General features: G+C 48.7%; 7 non-coding genes and 3 pseudogenes across 7 annotated transcripts; all 10 read right to left on the bottom strand.

The window, feature by feature from the left end:
* Positions 1–372: 372 nt before the first annotated feature.
* Positions 373–547, bottom strand: LOC142708533 (U2 spliceosomal RNA; annotated as a pseudogene).
* Positions 548–6,103: 5,556 nt separating this feature from the next.
* On the bottom strand, positions 6,104–6,205 carry LOC142708543 (U2 spliceosomal RNA; annotated as a pseudogene).
* Positions 6,206–7,491: 1,286 nt separating this feature from the next.
* LOC142708524 (U2 spliceosomal RNA) lies at positions 7,492–7,682 on the bottom strand. Its single transcript, XR_012868845.1, has one exon. It is a non-coding gene; the product is annotated as a U2 spliceosomal RNA (small nuclear RNA).
* A 1,286-nt stretch (positions 7,683–8,968) lies between these two features.
* Positions 8,969–9,159, bottom strand: LOC142708525 (U2 spliceosomal RNA). Its single transcript, XR_012868846.1, has one exon. It is a non-coding gene; the product is annotated as a U2 spliceosomal RNA (small nuclear RNA).
* A 1,286-nt stretch (positions 9,160–10,445) lies between these two features.
* On the bottom strand, positions 10,446–10,636 carry LOC142708526 (U2 spliceosomal RNA). The gene has a single exon (XR_012868847.1). It is a non-coding gene; the product is annotated as a U2 spliceosomal RNA (small nuclear RNA).
* A 1,286-nt stretch (positions 10,637–11,922) lies between these two features.
* LOC142708537 (U2 spliceosomal RNA) lies at positions 11,923–12,114 on the bottom strand. The gene has a single exon (XR_012868852.1). It is a non-coding gene; the product is annotated as a U2 spliceosomal RNA (small nuclear RNA).
* A 6,839-nt stretch (positions 12,115–18,953) lies between these two features.
* LOC142708529 (U2 spliceosomal RNA) lies at positions 18,954–19,144 on the bottom strand. Its single transcript, XR_012868850.1, has one exon. It is a non-coding gene; the product is annotated as a U2 spliceosomal RNA (small nuclear RNA).
* A 1,286-nt stretch (positions 19,145–20,430) lies between these two features.
* On the bottom strand, positions 20,431–20,621 carry LOC142708527 (U2 spliceosomal RNA). Its single transcript, XR_012868848.1, has one exon. It is a non-coding gene; the product is annotated as a U2 spliceosomal RNA (small nuclear RNA).
* A 1,286-nt stretch (positions 20,622–21,907) lies between these two features.
* Positions 21,908–22,098, bottom strand: LOC142708528 (U2 spliceosomal RNA). The gene has a single exon (XR_012868849.1). It is a non-coding gene; the product is annotated as a U2 spliceosomal RNA (small nuclear RNA).
* Positions 22,099–23,384: 1,286 nt separating this feature from the next.
* Positions 23,385–23,559, bottom strand: LOC142708536 (U2 spliceosomal RNA; annotated as a pseudogene).
* Positions 23,560–24,029: the final 470 nt, after the last annotated feature.

Consider the following 24,029-nt stretch of genomic DNA (forward strand, 5'->3'; position numbering starts at 1 on the left):
CCACTCCACTATTTGACTGTGGTGCTGCATCAATCAGTGGCTGGCTCAGGTGCAGCTCTTTAACTTACCTAGGAGGGAGGGAGGGAGGGAGGGCGGAGAGAAGACAAGGAAGGTGAATGAGCTGTTCCAATGTGAAATGCCGGAAACACAGAAACACAGAAGACACACACACACACACACACAACAAGAGGTGGCAATGTATTCATTAATTGCATTTAATAAATGAGCTCATTATCACACATGACTGTACAAATGCATTGTCCAACAGGTGTTGAAATAATGGGATTAAAAGGGGAGATCCCTTCAGAAAGACAGAAACAATGGCAAAGAGAAAAAACACTTTTGGAATCTGATTTTAGTCAACACATAAGGGAAGGGTGCACCGGTCCTGGAAATACTGCAATACCAGGTCAATGCGTGGAGTGGACAGAGCAAGCTCTATTTCCATCTCCCTGTTCTAAAAATCCATTTAATATATGGTCCCCAGATAGGGGACGTATCAGATATTAAACTGATAAGAACAGATTTTTTGATTGAAAAATGCTTTATTGACAATCAATCGTCATCATACAAACATTACTGCGACACAGCGCAAGCCATGAAGCAGCAAATAATAAATAATAACAGTCGTCAAACATAACATGACAGTATAATACACAGTACAGGCTAGCCTATGCTATACATTACACCACATGCTACACTAACATTCTTGCATTCACTAAAGCCAAACAACAAAGCATTACAGACAAGTGATGGGATAGGGGAGTGGGTAGGAGGGGGTAGGGAAGGGGGAAATCACAGGCCCGAAGCTTTATTGAAAGACAACACACAAGAAGGGAGAGTGGGGGGAAGGGGAGTATCAGTCCTCTTCCTCATCGACGTCCGGGCTGTCCCAGGTGGAATAGTCTCTGAGCAGGCTGTGGATCAGCCTGCGGCAGTCCTGGACGGACACACTCTCTCTCCGCAAAATCAGACGGTTTCTGGCAAACCATATAGCGTCCTTAAAGCAGTTCATAAGGCGCCAGGCTTCCTGGATTGCTCCATCCGTGGTATTCCCAGGAAATAGTCCATAAAGTACCGAGCGGTACGACAGTCTGTTCCTGGGTACTGAGTCCTTGAGTTCATGTTCCAAGGCTTTCAACAGACCCTGTGCAAAGGGGCACTGCCAGAAAATGTGCAAAGATGTTTCCTCCGTGAAGGGGCACCTGGGGCAGTACCGGGTCTTGCACAGGTTGCGGGCATGCATGAATGACCTAAGAGGCAGTCCTCCCTGGATGGCCATCCATGAAATGTCCTTGTGCCCGTTGGTCAACCTGCCAGATGACACGTTAGTCCAAACAGTCTCCAACGTGTCGGCATGAAGCCCTGGAACAAACTCCAGTGAGTCCTTTGCTCTGATGTGCTTGTGGATCGTCTTAGGTTTCCACAAGTCGGGCTTAAGACCCTCCAGTTGATGCTCCCTCACAAACCGGACAACATCTCCGTAGAACCAGGGAGCGTGCCAGTTGTAAGGGAAGGAGCTGTCCCACTTGTCCCAGCCAAAACCTCGCCAGAGGGGAAGGAGGAAGTAGCGGGACATGGCCTTGCCCGCAGAGCCGTTTGCTGTCCTCAGAGTCCTACGAACACAGTCACATGCAAAAGCGATCCGCAGCAGAGTGGGAATGTCGGGTATACCCTTCCCACCTTTGCGGGGCTCCTTGTACATAACAGTCCGCTTTACTCTGTCCATTTTCGAGCCCCAGATGAAGCGAAACACAGTCCTGGTAATGGCCCTCGAGACCGTTGCAAGAGGGGGCCATGCCTGTGCAGTGTATTGTAGCACAGGCAAGACTTCGTTACGCAGGACCATTGCTTTGCCCTCAATAGTGAGTTGTCTGAGGCTCCACAGTCCGATCCTTTGGTTGACTTTGGCCAAGCGTTCTTCCCACGACTTTAGGGCTGCACCTTCCTTACCGAACCAGACTCCCAGAATTTTGATGAAGTCCGGCTTGATAGTAAAAGGGAAGGAGGCAGGAGAAGGCAGGTACCACTTTCCGAAGAGCATGGCTTCCGACTTCCCGCAGTTGACTTTTGCCCCTGAAGCGCGTCCGAACTCCTCGCAGGTCTGGACGAGTGCAGTCACCGAACTCTGGTCAGTGCAGAAGACGGTCACGTCGTCCATGTACAGCGAGCATTTGACCTCGAAGTGTCCTGGACCTGGTGCGGTGATCCCTCTGATCTCTCCATTCTGCCGGATAGCCTCTGCGAAGAGCTCTATAACACAAACAAAAAGGAGAGGTGAAAGAGGACAGCCTTGTCTAACCCCAGACGATACAGGAAAGGGGTCAGTCTTCCAGCCGTTCACCAGCACCGAGCTGTAAATGTCGCAATACATCAGGTTAACATACAAACAGAACAACCTGCCAAGCCGCAGCCTACGCAGAGCCTTACCCATGAATTCGTGAGAGACCCGGTCAAAAGCCTTCTCCTGATCCAGACTGACCAGGGCCGCGTGTGTACGGCGGCTTTGCATGTAATGCACCGTGTCCCTCACCAGGGCAAGACTGTCGGCCACCCTACGGCCAGGAATGCCGCAGGTTTGGTCCGATCCGATGATCCGTCCGATGACAACCTTCAGTCTGTTGGTCAATACTTTGGCGAGGATCTTGTAGTCCACGTTCAGGAGAGAGATGGGACGCCAGTTTTTCAGGTCACATCTCTCCCCCTTCCGCTTATACAAGATCGTGATCATGCCTTCTCTCAAGGACGGTGGCATTCTACCCTCCACCACCATCTCCTCATAGAGCTCCAGCAGGTCCGGACAGATCAAGTCCCCCAGCGCTACATAGAGCTCTGCTGGGAGACCATCACTGCCCGGGGTCCTGCCGGGTCTGAAGGATTTAGCGGCAGAGAGCAGTTCCTCCACCGTCAGGGGTACGTCCATAGCCTCCGTACCTGCAGGATCAAGATGATTAGTGATACCTGACAGGAATTTATCGGCGGCTTCGGGGTCAGTGGTTTTCCGGGAGTAGAGGCTTCGGTAGTAGTCTGTGACGACTCCCATCACCTCCTTCTTCCCAGAATGCATGTTTCCGGTCTCATCTCGGAGTTCCTTCAGGGGCGTGTGGCCGGCATGGAGTTTCCTGAAAAAGAACGAGTTACATTTCTCACCCTTCTCCAGGTTCTCCACCTTGGAACGAAAGACAATTCGCTTGGATTCCTCCTCAAAGTGCCCTTTCAGGCCCTTTTTGGCTTCCTCCAGCTCCTTCCTGACGTCCCAGCCACATTGAAGGAGGTCTTGCAGGGATCGCAGCTGACGCTGCATCTCTCTGAAGTCTCTCTTCCTCTCACACGCCTGTTGGCGACTTTTTGCCTGAAAGAAACAACGAAATTCAACTTTAACATATTCCCACCAGTCACAGGTTTTGTCAAAGAAAACTTTATCATTCCTCCAAACAATATAGGCGTCTCTAAGTTCCGCCAGTACCTCCTCTCTTTCCAGCAGGGCACAATTCAGCTTCCAGGAGCCAGGGCCGGGAGGAAAACCGTGGCCGATGGCACCCTGGAAGAGAATGGCCCTGTGGTCAGAGAAGAAGCAGGGGACCATGGAGTGCCCATGCTGCTTGACTGCCCGGGAGGTGAACACAAAGTCAATCCGAGAACGAAGTGAGCCATCGGGTCGGCTCCATGAATAGTTCACAGAGCCGATCCCCATGGAGCCCACAACGTCCTGCAAGGATGCTTCGGTTACCATCTCGATAAGCAGTTTGGAACTGACATCCAGCTTGATTGAAGTGCCGGAACTTCGTCCATCCTCTTCGATGGGGCAGTTGAAGTCCCCGGCCATCACCACTGCCCTAGTGGTGGCGAGCTGGGTCCGCAGGGTCTGGAATAGTTCCAGGCGCTCAGCCTTCATAGGGGGGGCGTACACGTTGATGAGCCTAATCGGCTCTCCTGCCCAGGAACCGTCTACGACCAACAAGCGGCCGCAGGCGAGCTCCTGGACAGAGTCAACAGTAAATACGCCTCCCCTAATCAGGATGGCAACCCCTGCAGACTTACAGTCGCCCCCACCAGACCAGTAGGACGGGCCATGGGTCCACTGCCTGGCCAGATGATGGTATGACCTGGAAGAGGGGAGAGTACATTCCTGCAGCATAAATACATCACTCGACTGCTTGGAAAGAAAAGTTAGCACCATCTGACATCTAGTCCTATCTCTAACACTCCTCACATTGAGGCTAAAGATGTTAAGTTTAGCAGCCATGGGGGAGAATAAAGAAGGTTAGTGCAAACGATACACCTTAGTTACCAGTCCGGTCGGGCGGATCCTCCTCGCCTGGCGGGTCCGAAAGATCCAGCAGGCCCTCTGACAGAAATTGTTCCAGGATTGTAGCCACCTGGATGTCTGTTGTGAAGTCGATGACCTCAGGTTCAGACACGAGTTCCTCCACCATCTGCTCCATTTCCTCCTGCTGCGCAAGGGAGTCTTCGCAGATTTCCACGACTTGTCGCTTTGAGGACTCAGCCGCTGGGCTGTCCCTCACCTTTCTCTTCCTCTGGATGGCACCTGAGGAGACAAGAGGGGGAAAATCCTCCAGGGAGAGGACTCCAGCAGCTGGAGGGGAAGATGTTAGTGCTGCTGGAGCTGGGGAGAAGGGAGGCTGGGTTGGGAGAGGTGCAGGTGACAGGACCACTGAGATGGGTGGGTAGGAGAAGGTGAGAGCCTCAGTGGGGGTGACAGGGGTTGGGGACGGGGGGGTGGGGAGGGCCGGGCGAGGGAGGGTGGGAAGGGTAGGGCGAGGGAGGGCCGGGAGACGGGGGGGAGGGACTGTCGTCTTCTTACCATCCTTCTTATTCCCGGTCTTCTGCGCCGCTGGAGCTCTGGCTGGGGCGGGGTTCCCTCTGGCCGGAGCTTTCGCCGCTACAGTTGCCCAGGATCGATCCCTCTTCGGGCAGTCCTTGTAGGAGTGGGCTGCTTGTCCGCAGAGGTTGCACATTGTCCGTTTCGGGCAGTCTTTGGTCTCGTGTCCTGTTACCCGGCAGTTCTTGCAGGCGTCCTCCTTGCAGTCCTTCACCGAATGACCCTTCTTGCTGCATCTCCTGCAGATCTGCGGCATGTCCGGGTAGTAGATGAGGCCGTAGGAGTTGCCCAGCGAGAATGACTGGGGCAGGTGTTGGAGGCCGTCTTCCGCGCTGGAATCCTTGTTCAGTCGGACGATTACCGACCACTTGCCAGTCCAGAAGCCGAGTCCGTTCAGGATGTGGGTGGGTTCCCTCACCACTGTGCAGAACCGCTTCAGGAGCGTGGTGATGTCTTTGCCGGGGGTGTGTGGGTTCCGCATTGAGACCGTCACCCGCCTTTCCTCTCTTTGGACAGGGCAGTTGCCCACAAAGCGAGAGAAAGGGGATTCAGGCCTCGCCGCTTTCACCATCTCCCAGTACCTTCTGCAGATGTTGATCGAAGCGAAGGTCACGAAGAACATCCCGGTCATGAAGGCCTGGATGCTGATGGTCTCCGGCTTAGCGAAGCCCTGGTCCAGGAGCATCTTCTGGCAGAACACTTCTTCCGTCATGTCCGGCACTCTCCCGTCCACCTCCTTCAGCTTCAGGGCCACCGTCTGCTTCATCCAGGGCTCCAGGGTTGGAGCAGCCTGGTTCGGCTTCCTGGTGGCCTGTCCGCTTGAGGAGGCTTCAGGAGGAGATGTCCTGGCCTGGGCCGGCTCACCTGGTCCATCAGCCTTCTCCTTCTGGGTGGCAGGGTTGCTGGTTGAGGCCATGGCTTCTTCCAGCTGTTCCTGTCGCTTGGGGAGGATCTTCGATAGCTCTTTCCCGAAGGGGGCGGAGCTATGCAAATCTTCTCCTTGCTGGCCGAGGTTCTTCCACGAAATTTCTTCCGCAGCGGTTCCTCGTCGAGCTTCTTCTGCGGCCGAGCTTCTTCAAAGATCCCCTTCAGCAGCGGCTCTTCTCCGAAGGTCTCTGTCGCAGTTCTCCTTCTTCCCGGCAGCGATCTCCCGGAGCTTCTTCCCCGATGGCGGCTTCTCCCTTCTGGATCTTCGTCTTCGGTGGTTCTTCTCCGCAGTTCGTCGCCGGCTTCGTCTGGAACGCTCTTGGATCGCTAAGCTAGTGTTTATAGCCCCCAGTGGTTCTCCGAGCTATCTATCCTTACAAGGACTGATAAGAACAGATACTACACTTGATCTTAGCCAAAAGGCCGAGAAGCGATAACCCGAGCGGCCCTTGCCTTGCCCGAGCCTGTCCCATACTGCTGTTCACCCCTTGCAGCGATTCAGCCTACTCCTAGGCAATTCCATGGGGCCCTGCAGGCTCACACACATTTACAGCTACTAAGCGGGAGGTGAATAAAGGCCGGAGAGGAAGCCAGACAGGATTTGCTTCTTTTGCTTGCACCACAATGCAGTGCTGAAAGAGGAGGAATCTACATAAAAACGCCTTCCTGGCAACGCCCAAATGCCCTCCTGCCATGCAGATAAACACTGGCAGCGGCAGCAAGTGCATGCCCACAGCCACCCCTTGTTCCTTCACACCTTGTATCAGCTTTAATCCAGTCCTGTGCTGCCTGCTGAGCAGCACTGAACAACACTGCCTGGGCCCAGGCTTTTATCTCTGAGGCAGGCCCCATTATGATGTCAGAAAGCTGGCTCTGGAATCCTGAGGGCTCCACTATGACACGTGCAAAGTTCCGTCTGAACTTTATATAAGACTGTGAGGCTCAGTCAGTCACTCAGTGTTGCCTGAGAGGGCAACACTGCAACAGCCGGCCGCCAGGCTGTCTTTTTTTTGCACATTTATTTGCCTCCAGGAGGCCACAAGAGGGAGACAAGGGACTGCAAAATGGAAAATAGGCATCCACCAACTTTACAGACAACTTCTCTTTGCTCCTACAACCTCCATCCTTGCACAGTTTGTTATTCTTCCAGGTAACATAGTAACAAATCCAAATTGCTGCTCTCTTTGTAGGCAAGCAAGGGTTTGTTGCAACTGCAATTCTTACTTCTTCTTGAAATGTAGGGACGACAGTACATTCCATCACATCCACCTAGTGTACACAGGTAGGTCCATTGTGGCGGGTAGGCGGCTGGCTGCTTTAATGGCTGTTTGCTGTTCCCCTACTCCACTCCACTCCACTATTTGACTGTGGTGCTGCATCAATCAGTGGCTGGCTCAGGTGCAGCTCTTTAACTTACCTAGGAGGGAGGGAGGGAGGGAGGGCGGAGAGAAGACAAGGAAGGTGAATGAGCTGTTCCAATGTGAAATGCCGGAAACACAGAAACACAGAAGACACACACACACACACACACAACAAGAGGTGGCAATGTATTCATTAATTGCATTTAATAAATGAGCTCATTATCACACATGACTGTACAAATGCATTGTCCAACAGGTGTTGAAATAATGGGATTAAAAGGGGAGATCCCTTCAGAAAGACAGAAACAATGGCAAAGAGAAAAAACACTTTTGGAATCTGATTTTAGTCAACACATAAGGGAAGGGTGCACCGGTCCTGGAAATACTGCAATACCAGGTCAATGCGTGGAGTGGACAGAGCAAGCTCTATTTCCATCTCCCTGTTCTAAAAATCCATTTAATATATGGTCCCCAGATAGGGGACGTATCAGATATTAAACTGATAAGAACAGATACTACACTTGATCTTAGCCAAAAGGCCGAGAAGCGATAACCCGAGCGGCCCTTGCCTTGCCCGAGCCTGTCCCATACTGCTGTTCACCCCTTGCAGCGATTCAGCCTACTCCTAGGCAATTCCATGGGGCCCTGCAGGCTCACACACATTTACAGCTACTAAGCGGGAGGTGAATAAAGGCCGGAGAGGAAGCCAGACAGGATTTGCTTCTTTTGCTTGCACCACAATGCAGTGCTGAAAGAGGAGGAATCTACATAAAAACGCCTTCCTGGCAACGCCCAAATGCCCTCCTGCCATGCAGATAAACACTGGCAGCGGCAGCAAGTGCATGCCCACAGCCACCCCTTGTTCCTTCACACCTTGTATCAGCTTTAATCCAGTCCTGTGCTGCCTGCTGAGCAGCACTGAACAACACTGCCTGGGCCCAGGCTTTTATCTCTGAGGCAGGCCCCATTATGATGTCAGAAAGCTGGCTCTGGAATCCTGAGGGCTCCACTATGACACGTGCAAAGTTCCGTCTGAACTTTATATAAGACTGTGAGGCTCAGTCAGTCACTCAGTGTTGCCTGAGAGGGCAACACTGCAACAGCCGGCCGCCAGGCTGTCTTTTTTTTGCACATTTATTTGCCTCCAGGAGGCCACAAGAGGGAGACAAGGGACTGCAAAATGGAAAATAGGCATCCACCAACTTTACAGACAACTTCTCTTTGCTCCTACAACCTCCATCCTTGCACAGTTTGTTATTCTTCCAGGTAACATAGTAACAAATCCAAATTGCTGCTCTCTTTGTAGGCAAGCAAGGGTTTGTTGCAACTGCAATTCTTACTTCTTCTTGAAATGTAGGGACGACAGTACATTCCATCACATCCACCTAGTGTACACAGGTAGGTCCATTGTGGCGGGTAGGCGGCTGGCTGCTTTAATGGCTGTTTGCTGTTCCCCTACTCCACTCCACTCCACTATTTGACTGTGGTGCTGCATCAATCAGTGGCTGGCTCAGGTGCAGCTCTTTAACTTACCTAGGAGGGAGGGAGGGAGGGAGGGCGGAGAGAAGACAAGGAAGGTGAATGAGCTGTTCCAATGTGAAATGCCGGAAACACAGAAACACAGAAGACACACACACACACACACACAACAAGAGGTGGCAATGTATTCATTAATTGCATTTAATAAATGAGCTCATTATCACACATGACTGTACAAATGCATTGTCCAACAGGTGTTGAAATAATGGGATTAAAAGGGGAGATCCCTTCAGAAAGACAGAAACAATGGCAAAGAGAAAAAACACTTTTGGAATCTGATTTTAGTCAACACATAAGGGAAGGGTGCACCGGTCCTGGAAATACTGCAATACCAGGTCAATGCGTGGAGTGGACAGAGCAAGCTCTATTTCCATCTCCCTGTTCTAAAAATCCATTTAATATATGGTCCCCAGATAGGGGACGTATCAGATATTAAACTGATAAGAACAGATACTACACTTGATCTTAGCCAAAAGGCCGAGAAGCGATAACCCGAGCGGCCCTTGCCTTGCCCGAGCCTGTCCCATACTGCTGTTCACCCCTTGCAGCGATTCAGCCTACTCCTAGGCAATTCCATGGGGCCCTGCAGGCTCACACACATTTACAGCTACTAAGCGGGAGGTGAATAAAGGCCGGAGAGGAAGCCAGACAGGATTTGCTTCTTTTGCTTGCACCACAATGCAGTGCTGAAAGAGGAGGAATCTACATAAAAACGCCTTCCTGGCAACGCCCAAATGCCCTCCTGCCATGCAGATAAACACTGGCAGCGGCAGCAAGTGCATGCCCACAGCCACCCCTTGTTCCTTCACACCTTGTATCAGCTTTAATCCAGTCCTGTGCTGCCTGCTGAGCAGCACTGAACAACACTGCCTGGGCCCAGGCTTTTATCTCTGAGGCAGGCCCCATTATGATGTCAGAAAGCTGGCTCTGGAATCCTGAGGGCTCCACTATGACACGTGCAAAGTTCCGTCTGAACTTTATATAAGACTGTGAGGCTCAGTCAGTCACTCAGTGTTGCCTGAGAGGGCAACACTGCAACAGCCGGCCGCCAGGCTGTCTTTTTTTTGCACATTTATTTGCCTCCAGGAGGCCACAAGAGGGAGACAAGGGACTGCAAAATGGAAAATAGGCATCCACCAACTTTACAGACAACTTCTCTTTGCTCCTACAACCTCCATCCTTGCACAGTTTGTTATTCTTCCAGGTAACATAGTAACAAATCCAAATTGCTGCTCTCTTTGTAGGCAAGCAAGGGTTTGTTGCAACTGCAATTCTTACTTCTTCTTGAAATGTAGGGACGACAGTACATTCCATCACATCCACCTAGTGTACACAGGTAGGTCCATTGTGGCGGGTAGGCGGCTGGCTGCTTTAATGGCTGTTTGCTGTTCCCCTACTCCACTCCACTCCACTATTTGACTGTGGTGCTGCATCAATCAGTGGCTGGCTCAGGTGCAGCTCTTTAACTTACCTAGGAGGGAGGGAGGGAGGGAGGGCGGAGAGAAGACAAGGAAGGTGAATGAGCTGTTCCAATGTGAAATGCCGGAAACACAGAAACACAGAAGACACACACACACACACACACAACAAGAGGTGGCAATGTATTCATTAATTGCATTTAATAAATGAGCTCATTATCACACATGACTGTACAAATGCATTGTCCAACAGGTGTTGAAATAATGGGATTAAAAGGGGAGATCCCTTCAGAAAGACAGAAACAATGGCAAAGAGAAAAAACACTTTTGGAATCTGATTTTAGTCAACACATAAGGGAAGGGTGCACCGGTCCTGGAAATACTGCAATACCAGGTCAATGCGTGGAGTGGACAGAGCAAGCTCTATTTCCATCTCCCTGTTCTAAAAATCCATTTAATATATGGTCCCCAGATAGGGGACGTATCAGATATTAAACTGATAAGAACAGATACTACACTTGATCTTAGCCAAAAGGCCGAGAAGCGATAACCCGAGCGGCCCTTGCCTTGCCCGAGCCTGTCCCATACTGCTGTTCACCCCTTGCAGCGATTCAGCCTACTCCTAGGCAATTCCATGGGGCCCTGCAGGCTCACACACATTTACAGCTACTAAGCGGGAGGTGAATAAAGGCCGGAGAGGAAGCCAGACAGGATTTGCTTCTTTTGCTTGCACCACAATGCAGTGCTGAAAGAGGAGGAATCTACATAAAAACGCCTTCCTGGCAACGCCCAAATGCCCTCCTGCCATGCAGATAAACACTGGCAGCGGCAGCAAGTGCATGCCCACAGCCACCCCTTGTTCCTTCACACCTTGTATCAGCTTTAATCCAGTCCTGTGCTGCCTGCTGAGCAGCACTGAACAACACTGCCTGGGCCCAGGCTTTTATCTCTGAGGCAGGCCCCATTATGATGTCAGAAAGCTGGCTCTGGAATCCTGAGGGCTCCACTATGACACGTGCAAAGTTCCGTCTGAACTTTATATAAGACTGTGAGGCTCAGTCAGTCACTCAGTGTTGCCTGAGAGGGCAACACTGCAACAGCCGGCCGCCAGGCTGTCTTTTTTTTGCACATTTATTTGCCTCCAGGAGGCCACAAGAGGGAGACAAGGGACTGCAAAATGGAAAATAGGCATCCACCAACTTTACAGACAACTTCTCTTTGCTCCTACAACCTCCATCCTTGCACAGTTTGTTATTCTTCCAGGTAACATAGTAACAAATCCAAATTGCTGCTCTCTTTGTAGGCAAGCAAGGGTTTGTTGCAACTGCAATTCTTACTTCTTCTTGAAATGTAGGGACGACAGTACATTCCATCACATCCACCTAGTGTACACAGGTAGGTCCATTGTGGCGGGTAGGCGGCTGGCTGCTTTAATGGCTGTTTGCTGTTCCCCTACTCCACTCCACTCCACTATTTGACTGTGGTGCTGCATCAATCAGTGGCTGGCTCAGGTGCAGCTCTTTAACTTACCTAGGAGGGAGGGAGGGAGGGAGGGCGGAGAGAAGACAAGGAAGGTGAATGAGCTGTTCCAATGTGAAATGCCGGAAACACAGAAACACAGAAGACACACACACACACACACACAACAAGAGGTGGCAATGTATTCATTAATTGCATTTAATAAATGAGCTCATTATCACACATGACTGTACAAATGCATTGTCCAACAGGTGTTGAAATAATGGGATTAAAAGGGGAGATCCCTTCAGAAAGACAGAAACAATGGCAAAGAGAAAAAACACTTTTGGAATCTGATTTTAGTCAACACATAAGGGAAGGGTGCACCGGTCCTGGAAATACTGCAATACCAGGTCAATGCGTGGAGTGGACAGAGCAAGCTCTATTTCCATCTCCCTGTTCTAAAAATCCATTTAATATATGGTCCCCAGATAGGGGACGTATCAGATATTAAACTGATAAGAACAGATAAGGTTTCAACAAAGTTTTTTATTGGCAAAAATAATATATTTTACAGACTTTTTTTTAAAATTGAAACCACAAGATAAAATCAACAGCATAATACATGAATATTCATACATTTAAATGAATACAAAAGTAATAATAATAAGACCATTAATACAGATGTTATAATAAAAGTACAGAACAATAGCAGGATAAAATTTATACAGGGCATAAAAGACATAAAAGAATAAAACCATTTTTATTTACAATGTTATGGTATTCCACATTTGCAAACACCACATGGATGTTGCTTCTTTTACCCCTAGCTGCTTTTTGTCCCTAAGATAATAAATATACATTTCACTTAGGGCATATTTCACACAATTTTTAACGTCAATAAAATCATGTTTAAAAAGCAGAATGTTCCTAACCTTCCAAATGGCATTCTTAAAACAGTTTAAAATGATCCAACAGACCATTTGCTGTTTAAAACTTGGGCAGTTAAAAAGACCATAAAACACGTATTCAAATTTAAGATCTTTAAGACCGCAGGCCCATTTCAGCAATGGGCCTACCTTCCTCCAAACCTCCTGTGCATATGGGCAGTTCCAAAACAGGTGCATTATCGTCTCGTCGTCACCACACCTGTCTCTCGGGCACTTGGCTCTCGCCACCAGTCCTCGCCTATGCTGGAATTCACGAGTAGGGAGGCACTGGTGAACGATTGCCCAGGCAAGGTCCTTGTGCACATTTGCCATAAATTTCCCGAAAACGTTCCGCCACACCACCTTGGACCTTGCCTGTGAGAAATTTGAAACTGCCAGTGTATCCTCCTGCCGCCTACAGGAGAGTGACACTTTTTTCTGGTCCCCCAATATGTCAGGCTCCAATTCTTGGAGACCTAGGAGCCTGACAGTTTTTTCGAGCACCGCATATTGTTTTGGGGGACACAGAAGCACAGGAGAATTCAAAGGGACACGAAACCATCGTTTAAAAATCATGCCCGTAGCGTACTTTAAAAAGTAGCTAAAAATACCATCAGAATTATACATTTTAAAACAGAAGCAAAAGTATTTAATGTAAAAGAAGTTAAAAAGGTTAGGAACATCTCTCCCGCCATTGTCCTTACATCTGTACATAAAATCACGTTTTAGTTTTTCCATTTTGGAACCCCATAAAAACATAAAACAGATCCTGGTCACTTTTTTAATATATAAAATTGTTGGAGGGAAAACCATAGCTACATAAAGCATTATGGGTAATAAAACAGATTTAATTATTAAAACTTTTCCCTCCATGGTGAGATTTCTCAAATTCCACATTAAAACCTTTTTTTCCATTTTGGCAATTACTGAATCCCAATTGGGTCTCCCATCGTTTTCTTGATTAAAAACAATTCCTAAAATTTTTATCTGATCCTGCTGCATGTTAACTCCTGGTGTCACAGAGGAATCCCATACACCAGTATAAAAACAGTCACACTTATCAACGTTTAATTTAAAACCAGAGGCTTCACAAAAAAAGCCGGTGTTCCTCAATGCCCGTCTCATAGAAGCGGCGTCTGGGCATAGGACGGTGGCGTCATCCATATAGCCTAGGATTTTTACCTGGTTCCCCCTTCCTCCAGGTATGGGCACGCCTCTGATGACTTTATCATCTCTTATTAGGGTGAACAGAGGTTCTATGGCACAAATAAAAAGGAGCGGAGACAACGGGCACCCCTGTTTCACCCCTGATAAAAGAGGAACACCTTTAGTTAAAAATCCGTTGATAGAAATTTGGCTAAAACAGGATCGATATAAAAGCTTAATACGTGTTAAAATAATTTCAGGAACAGCCATCTTTTTAAGAACCATAAAAAGATATTCATGGGAGACCCGGTCAAAAGCCTTCTCGAAATCTAAGGATAAAATAGCAAGGCTTTGACCCCTTTCTTTAAAATACCAAATGATGTCACGTAAAATATTCAGGGACTCAGTAATTGACCTCCCAGGTACCCCACATACCTGGTTTGGATGGATTAATTTATGAATAAAAGGTTTAAAACGGATTGTTATTAGTTTAGCTAAAATTTTACAATCAACGTTTAAAAGAGTAATAGGGCGCCAGTTTTTTAACTGGTCCCTCTCACCTTTTTTAAAAATTAAGGACACAATCCCCCTCCTCCAGGAAGGGGGCAGCTCTTCAGTAATAAAAACTTCCTTATACAATAAAAACATGTCATTCTTTAAAATTTCCCAAAAAGCATGATAAAATTCGATGGGCAGACCATCTTCCCCAGGAGCTTTCCCATTAGAAAAACTTTTAAAAGCAAATAAAAGTTCCTCCAAGGTAATATTACGGGATAAAACTTCCTGGTCTAAAATATCTAGCTTGGCATCAAGGGAATTAAGAACATGTTCTAAAAAGGAAGGATCAATATTTTTCTTGTTAAAAAGAGATTGGTAGAAATTAAAAGCAGAATTTAAAATGCCGACCATAGTGGTTTCTCCTTCAAGGTTTAAAATGACATCTCGTTTATCCATTACCTTTTTGAAGAAGAACCGGGAACACTTCTCGCCATCCTCGAGGTGCTTTACATGTGAATTAAAAATTATTTGTTTCCCTTTCTCTTCTATGGCATATTTTATTTCAGCTTTAAGATTTAAGATATCATCATCAACATCCATACCAATCTCCTTCAATTTAAAAAGTACATGTAAACGTTTATTAAGAACATAAAACCATTGTTTTTTCTCTTTTGCTTTCTTCTTACCTGCTCGAATAAAAAAAGCTCTGATTTTGGGTTTAATGCCCTCCCACCAGTGTAGCATAGGCTGACTGGGCGCTCTATGGGACTGCCAACACTGGTAGGTCCGCACAAACTCCTCTTTAATGATGGGGTCCTCCAGGAGTGTGGTGTTTAGTCTCCAGGGACCCCTACAAGCTTTTTGCTCTCCCTCTAGCTCCAGGTGCACTGAAAGGAGCTTGTGATCAGATAAAATATTTGTTAAAAGCAAACATTTTTTGGGAATAAAACTATTAGAAGTGAAAATAAAATCAATTCTGGAGCTCACTCTTCCATTGGACCAGGTGGGGCCTGGGTCCGCAGGCAAGAGTTCCCTCCAGCAATCTTTCAATTTAAAATCACCAATAAAATTCTTGAGCAGGTAAGAAGTACGGTCAATTTTTCGATTAAAATCCCCACCCTGGCGGTGTTCTCCATCTCGCACACAGTTAAAATCACCACCCACCAGCAGGGGGGTAGACCCAACACAAAACAATGGTAAAATCTCTAATAGTTCTGCCCTCTCCTGTTTGGTAGGAGGGGCATAAACGTTTAAAACACGAATTAAAGTTCCATTAAAAAGCAAATGTATTAAAATAGCTCTGCCGGGCATGATTTCAGTCACTGTTTGGATGGAGATAAAACGACCTCGGCAGAGCAATCCAACCCCCGCAGAGCGACAGTCATTTCCACCAGACCAGACTGAGGGGCCTAGTTTCCAGTCCATCTTTAAATCTTGATATTCCAAGTCATTAGGGATTCCACATTCTTGAAGCAGGCAAAGGTCAAAGTCCACAGTCTCTAAAAATGAAAATAAAGCAGTCCTGCGGACAGGGCTCTTTAGGGACCTCACATTTAGTGAGGCGACTTTGATAGGAACCAACATAGTCTTAGTTGAGGTCAGGGTCCGAACCAGAAGAGTCGTACTCGGAGATCAGCTGCGAGTCTGGACCCCCTTTTTGAGGGGTCAATAAATCTTGGATGTTGGTAGGGTCAGAGCCAGATACGTGGGCGGCTCCAACCCCCACACTGCTCTCATCCGAACTCCGATAGGCAGCTTTCCTCCGAACTCCGGACTCCTCTTCCTCTCGCTGTCTCTCTGCAGAATGGCTCCTATCCATCTCCTCGAAGTCGCTCTCACCCATCTCTGGCCCCTGGCTGAAGATATCGCTGATGTCCTTCCTGGGCAGCTGCACAGGGGCCTGTGAGGTCCCATCGCTCTTGGCAACCTTTGCCTGCTTACGGGGAGCCTTCATCGCAAGCCCCTCCACAACCGCAGTGGAGGAACTTTGCTCCGACCCCCCCGTTGACCGGAAATGGTCAAAACGAGGCTCCAATCCAGCATATTTTAGGGTTTTCTTAATGGAGCCCTCGTCTGACACAGAGTGTCTCCGCTCCATGCCCACACTCTTGGGACAGGCGTCAGGTCCTACTGCAGAACCTACGGAGCCACGACGCCTGTCGCTAACCACTGCCTCAACAGGGTCCACTGCAGGCGGAGCAGAGGACCTGTTTGCAGAGGTGCCGGTCAACTTATGTCCAGCAGAGTCAGAATTCCTCCTGCTCTGCCTGGACCCGGTGGAATCCCTATGGCCGTCCCTCGAGGCTGACATCGGTGGGCCCCCCGATGGAGCTGTGAAGGACTTTGGCCTGGACCCCTCAGTCGTCAATGCTCGTTTTGGGGCATTACCAGCGGCGTCTGCACATGTTGCAAACTGCCGCTCTGGCCCTGGTCTGGGTGGCCCAGATTTCGCTCTGCGGGGGCAATCTTTAAAAGCATGCCCAGTCATGCCGCACAGATTGCACAACACCTCGGAACTGCATTTTGCCGCTACGTGTCCAACCTGGCCACACCTGTTACACTGCACCACATGGGGCCGGTCACAATGTTCTCTGGTGTGGCCATATCTCAAGCAGTTCCGGCAGGCTATTGGCATCTGGGGGTAAAATAGGAATCCTCGATTCTTCCCAATGGCAAAGTTCTGGGGTGGGTGATGTAAGCCTCCAATGCCATTGGGATCCTGGCGGAACTTCACCCAATATTTTCTTTTGCCATTCCAGAAGCTCTGGGTGTTCAAGATTTTATGTGAGAAGCGGACCTCCCTGCAGTAACGACTGAGGAAGGTTTCAATGTCACACTCTGAGACAAATGGACTGAACATGCACATCACGAGCGGGACTTCTTCCTCCCCGTAGAGGAATAAAAAGTTCAGTCCATTTAGCCGCTCCTCACTCTGGTCCGCATCAGACAATCTTTTGTGCATGTTGTCGCAACATGCCGCGGCCGTAAAGGATACGGTGTACCGACCGCGGCTTTCCTGGTCGTTGAGACACAGGATGTCCGCCCGCTTGAGCCCCAGGAAGTCCAGCAGAATCACCTCCACAATGAAGCGAAGGTTCTTCCGCTGGCGATGGCCTTCTTCCACCTCGATGCGGACGGACTGGCGCAACCGGGTGTCCCCGGATGCAAATCCAAATGTATATGGCATTTTCAGTGCCTGGGGGCTAAGCCTGTCCCTTATAGCAGCAAGGGCTCAGATTCCACAATTAAGTGGAACCCTCCCCCAAGGCCAAGGATTAGGGTACCCCAGACACCTACGAAGCCCGATAAACGCCCTCGGAACGCTCTTAGAAAAACGCCTCAAGGCCGGTTGACCTCTTGGGTAAGGCGCGATCGCAACTCGTTGTCCGGGGGCTAAGCCCACTCCCCAAATAGCAGCAAGGGGGTGAAGTCTCTCTGTGAAAAGAGACGATCCCCCAAGGCCAAGGAGCAGGGTACCCCGGACACCTCCCAACAAAACCAGATGCAGAAATACTACACCTGATCTTGCCAAAAGGCCGAGAAGCGATAACCCGAGCGGCCCTTGCCTTGCCCGAGCCTGTCCCATACTGCTGTTCACCCCTTGCAGCGATTCAGCCTACTCCTAGGCAATTCCATGGGGCCCTGCAGGCTCACACACATTTACAGCTACTAAGCGGGAGGTGAATAAAGGCCGGAGAGGAAGCCAGACAGGATTTGCTTCTTTTGCTTGCACCACAATGCAGTGCTGAAAGAGGAGGAATCTACATAAAAACGCCTTCCTGGCAACGCCCAAATGCCCTCCTGCCATGCAGATAAACACTGGCAGCGGCAGCAAGTGCATGCCCACAGCCACCCCTTGTTCCTTCACACCTTGTATCAGCTTTAATCCAGTCCTGTGCTGCCTGCTGAGCAGCACTGAACAACACTGCCTGGGCCCAGGCTTTTATCTCTGAGGCAGGCCCCATTATGATGTCAGAAAGCTGGCTCTGGAATCCTGAGGGCTCCACTATGACACGTGCAAAGTTCCGTCTGAACTTTATATAAGACTGTGAGGCTCAGTCAGTCACTCAGTGTTGCCTGAGAGGGCAACACTGCAACAGCCGGCCGCCAGGCTGTCTTTTTTTTGCACATTTATTTGCCTCCAGGAGGCCACAAGAGGGAGACAAGGGACTGCAAAATGGAAAATAGGCATCCACCAACTTTACAGACAACTTCTCTTTGCTCCTACAACCTCCATCCTTGCACAGTTTGTTATTCTTCCAGGTAACATAGTAACAAATCCAAATTGCTGCTCTCTTTGTAGGCAAGCAAGGGTTTGTTGCAACTGCAATTCTTACTTCTTCTTGAAATGTAGGGACGACAGTACATTCCATCACATCCACCTAGTGTACACAGGTAGGTCCATTGTGGCGGGTAGGCGGCTGGCTGCTTTAATGGCTGTTTGCTGTTCCCCTACTCCACTCCACTCCACTATTTGACTGTGGTGCTGCATCAATCAGTGGCTGGCTCAGGTGCAGCTCTTTAACTTACCTAGGAGGGAGGGAGGGAGGGAGGGCGGAGAGAAGACAAGGAAGGTGAATGAGCTGTTCCAATGTGAAATGCCGGAAACACAGAAACACAGAAGACACACACACACACACACACAACAAGAGGTGGCAATGTATTCATTAATTGCATTTAATAAATGAGCTCATTATCACACATGACTGTACAAATGCATTGTCCAACAGGTGTTGAAATAATGGGATTAAAAGGGGAGATCCCTTCAGAAAGACAGAAACAATGGCAAAGAGAAAAAACACTTTTGGAATCTGATTTTAGTCAACACATAAGGGAAGGGTGCACCGGTCCTGGAAATACTGCAATACCAGGTCAATGCGTGGAGTGGACAGAGCAAGCTCTATTTCCATCTCCCTGTTCTAAAAATCCATTTAATATATGGTCCCCATATAGGGGACGTATCAGATATTAAACTGATAAGAACAGATACTACACTTGATCTTAGCCAAAAGGCCGAGAAGCGATAACCCGAGCGGCCCTTGCCTTGCCCGAGCCTGTCCCATACTGCTGTTCACCCCTTGCAGCGATTCAGCCTACTCCTAGGCAATTCCATGGGGCCCTGCAGGCTCACACACATTTACAGCTACTAAGCGGGAGGTGAATAAAGGCCGGAGAGGAAGCCAGACAGGATTTGCTTCTTTTGCTTGCACCACAATGCAGTGCTGAAAGAGGAGGAATCTACATAAAAACGCCTTCCTGGCAACGCCCAAATGCCCTCCTGCCATGCAGATAAACACTGGCAGCGGCAGCAAGTGCATGCCCACAGCCACCCCTTGTTCCTTCACACCTTGTATCAGCTTTAATCCAGTCCTGTGCTGCCTGCTGAGCAGCACTGAACAACACTGCCTGGGCCCAGGCTTTTATCTCTGAGGCAGGCCCCATTATGATGTCAGAAAGCTGGCTCTGGAATCCTGAGGGCTCCACTATGACACGTGCAAAGTTCCGTCTGAACTTTATATAAGACTGTGAGGCTCAGTCAGTCACTCAGTGTTGCCTGAGAGGGCAACACTGCAACAGCCGGCCGCCAGGCTGTCTTTTTTTTGCACATTTATTTGCCTCCAGGAGGCCACAAGAGGGAGACAAGGGACTGCAAAATGGAAAATAGGCATCCACCAACTTTACAGACAACTTCTCTTTGCTCCTACAACCTCCATCCTTGCACAGTTTGTTATTCTTCCAGGTAACATAGTAACAAATCCAAATTGCTGCTCTCTTTGTAGGCAAGCAAGGGTTTGTTGCAACTGCAATTCTTACTTCTTCTTGAAATGTAGGGACGACAGTACATTCCATCACATCCACCTAGTGTACACAGGTAGGTCCATTGTGGCGGGTAGGCGGCTGGCTGCTTTAATGGCTGTTTGCTGTTCCCCTACTCCACTCCACTCCACTATTTGACTGTGGTGCTGCATCAATCAGTGGCTGGCTCAGGTGCAGCTCTTTAACTTACCTAGGAGGGAGGGAGGGAGGGAGGGCGGAGAGAAGACAAGGAAGGTGAATGAGCTGTTCCAATGTGAAATGCCGGAAACACAGAAACACAGAAGACACACACACACACACACACAACAAGAGGTGGCAATGTATTCATTAATTGCATTTAATAAATGAGCTCATTATCACACATGACTGTACAAATGCATTGTCCAACAGGTGTTGAAATAATGGGATTAAAAGGGGAGATCCCTTCAGAAAGACAGAAACAATGGCAAAGAGAAAAAACACTTTTGGAATCTGATTTTAGTCAACACATAAGGGAAGGGTGCACCGGTCCTGGAAATACTGCAATACCAGGTCAATGCGTGGAGTGGACAGAGCAAGCTCTATTTCCATCTCCCTGTTCTAAAAATCCATTTAATATATGGTCCCCAGATAGGGGACGTATCAGATATTAAACTGATAAGAACAGATACTACACTTGATCTTAGCCAAAAGGCCGAGAAGCGATAACCCGAGCGGCCCTTGCCTTGCCCGAGCCTGTCCCATACTGCTGTTCACCCCTTGCAGCGATTCAGCCTACTCCTAGGCAATTCCATGGGGCCCTGCAGGCTCACACACATTTACAGCTACTAAGCGGGAGGTGAATAAAGGCCGGAGAGGAAGCCAGACAGGATTTGCTTCTTTTGCTTGCACCACAATGCAGTGCTGAAAGAGGAGGAATCTACATAAAAACGCCTTCCTGGCAACGCCCAAATGCCCTCCTGCCATGCAGATAAACACTGGCAGCGGCAGCAAGTGCATGCCCACAGCCACCCCTTGTTCCTTCACACCTTGTATCAGCTTTAATCCAGTCCTGTGCTGCCTGCTGAGCAGCACTGAACAACACTGCCTGGGCCCAGGCTTTTATCTCTGAGGCAGGCCCCATTATGATGTCAGAAAGCTGGCTCTGGAATCCTGAGGGCTCCACTATGACACGTGCAAAGTTCCGTCTGAACTTTATATAAGACTGTGAGGCTCAGTCAGTCACTCAGTGTTGCCTGAGAGGGCAACACTGCAACAGCCGGCCGCCAGGCTGTCTTTTTTTTGCACATTTATTTGCCTCCAGGAGGCCACAAGAGGGAGACAAGGGACTGCAAAATGGAAAATAGGCATCCACCAACTTTACAGACAACTTCTCTTTGCTCCTACAACCTCCATCCTTGCACAGTTTGTTATTCTTCCAGGTAACATAGTAACAAATCCAAATTGCTGCTCTCTTTGTAGGCAAGCAAGGGTTTGTTGCAACTGCAATTCTTACTTCTTCTTGAAATGTAGGGACGACAGTACATTCCATCACATCCACCTAGTGTACACAGGTAGGTCCATTGTGGCGGGTAGGCGGCTGGCTGCTTTAATGGCTGTTTGCTGTTCCCCTACTCCACTCCACTCCACTATTTGACTGTGGTGCTGCATCAATCAGTGGCTGGCTCAGGTGCAGCTCTTTAACTTACCTAGGAGGGAGGGAGGGAGGGAGGGCGGAGAGAAGACAAGGAAGGTGAATGAGCTGTTCCAATGTGAAATGCCGGAAACACAGAAACACAGAAGACACACACACACACACACACAACAAGAGGTGGCAATGTATTCATTAATTGCATTTAATAAATGAGCTCATTATCACACATGACTGTACAAATGCATTGTCCAACAGGTGTTGAAATAATGGGATTAAAAGGGGAGATCCCTTCAGAAAGACAGAAACAATGGCAAAGAGAAAAAACACTTTTGGAATCTGATTTTAGTCAACACATAAGGGAAGGGTGCACCGGTCCTGGAAATACTGCAATACCAGGTCAATGCGTGGAGTGGACAGAGCAAGCTCTATTTCCATCTCCCTGTTCTAAAAATCCATTTAATATATGGTCCCCAGATAGGGGACGTATCAGATATTAAACTGATAAGAACAGATACTACACTTGATCTTAGCCAAAAGGCCGAGAAGCGATAACCCGAGCGGCCCTTGCCTTGCCCGAGCCTGTCCCATACTGCTGTTCACCCCTTGCAGCGATTCAGCCTACTCCTAGGCAATTCCATGGGGCCCTGCAGGCTCACACACATTTACAGCTACTAAGCGGGAGGTGAATAAAGGCCGGAGAGGAAGCCAGACAGGATTTGCTTCTTTTGCTTGCACCACAATGCAGTGCTGAAAGAGGAGGAATCTACATAAAAACGCCTTCCTGGCAACGCCCAAATGCCCTCCTGCCATGCAGATAAACACTGGCAGCGGCAGCAAGTGCATGCCCACAGCCACCCCTTGTTCCTTCACACCTTGTATCAGCTTTAATCCAGTCCTGTGCTGCCTGCTGAGCAGCACTGAACAACACTGCCTGGGCCCAGGCTTTTATCTCTGAGGCAGGCCCCATTATGATGTCAGAAAGCTGGCTCTGGAATCCTGAGGGCTCCACTATGACACGTGCAAAGTTCCGTCTGAACTTTATATAAGACTGTGAGGCTCAGTCAGTCACTCAGTGTTGCCTGAGAGGGCAACACTGCAACAGCCGGCCGCCAGGCTGTCTTTTTTTTGCACATTTATTTGCCTCCAGGAGGCCACAAGAGGGAGACAAGGGACTGCAAAATGGAAAATAGGCATCCACCAACTTTACAGACAACTTCTCTTTGCTCCTACAACCTCCATCCTTGCACAGTTTGTTATTCTTCCAGGTAACATAGTAACAAATCCAAATTGCTGCTCTCTTTGTAGGCAAGCAAGGGTTTGTTGCAACTGCAATTCTTACTTCTTCTTGAAATGTAGGGACGACAGTACATTCCATCACATCCACCTAGTGTACACAGGTAGGTCCATTGTGGCGGGTAGGCGGCTGGCTGCTTTAATGGCTGTTTGCTGTTCCCCTACTCCACTCCACTCCACTATTTGACTGTGGTGCTGCATCAATCAGTGGCTGGCTCAGGTGCAGCTCTTTAACTTACCTAGGAGGGAGGGAGGGAGGGAGGGCGGAGAGAAGACAAGGAAGGTGAATGAGCTGTTCCAATGTGAAATGCCGGAAACACAGAAACACAGAAGACACACACACACACACACACAACAAGAGGTGGCAATGTATTCATTAATTGCATTTAATAAATGAGCTCATTATCACACATGACTGTACAAATGCATTGTCCAACAGGTGTTGAAATAATGGGATTAAAAGGGGAGATCCCTTCAGAAAGACAGAAACAATGGCAAAGAGAAAAAACACTTTTGGAATCTGATTTTAGTCAACACATAAGGGAAGGGTGCACCGGTCCTGGAAATACTGCAATACCAGGTCAATGCGTGGAGTGGACAGAGCAAGCTCTATTTCCATCTCCCTGTTCTAAAAATCCATTTAATATATGGTCCCCAGATAGGGGACGTATCAGATATTAAACTGATAAGAACAGATTTTTTGATTGAAAAATGCTTTATTGACAATCAATCGTCATCATACAAACATTACTGCGACGCAGCGCGAGCCATGAAGCAGCAAATAATAAATAATAACAGTCGTCAAACATAACATGACAGTATAATACACAGTACAGGCTAGCCTATGCTATACATTACACCACATGCTACACTAACATTCTTGCATTCACTAAAGCCAAACAACAAAGCATTACAGACAAGTGATGGGATAGGGGAGTGGGTAGGAGGGGATAGGGAAGCGGGAAATCACAGGCCCGAAGCTTTATTGAAAGACAACACACAAGAAGGGAGAGTGGGGGGAAGGGGAGTATCAGTCCTCTTCCTCATCGACGTCCGGGCTGTCCCAGGTGGAATAGTCTCTGAGCAGGCTGTGGATCAGCCTGCGGCAGTCCTGGACGGACACACTCTCTCTCCGCAAAATCAGACGATTCCTGGCGAACCATATAGCGTCCTTAAAACAGTTCATAA

Source organism: Rhinoderma darwinii, unplaced genomic scaffold (genome assembly GCF_050947455.1).
Source record: "Rhinoderma darwinii isolate aRhiDar2 unplaced genomic scaffold, aRhiDar2.hap1 Scaffold_4006, whole genome shotgun sequence".
In the NCBI taxonomy this organism is placed as follows: domain Eukaryota; kingdom Metazoa; phylum Chordata; class Amphibia; order Anura; family Rhinodermatidae; genus Rhinoderma; species Rhinoderma darwinii.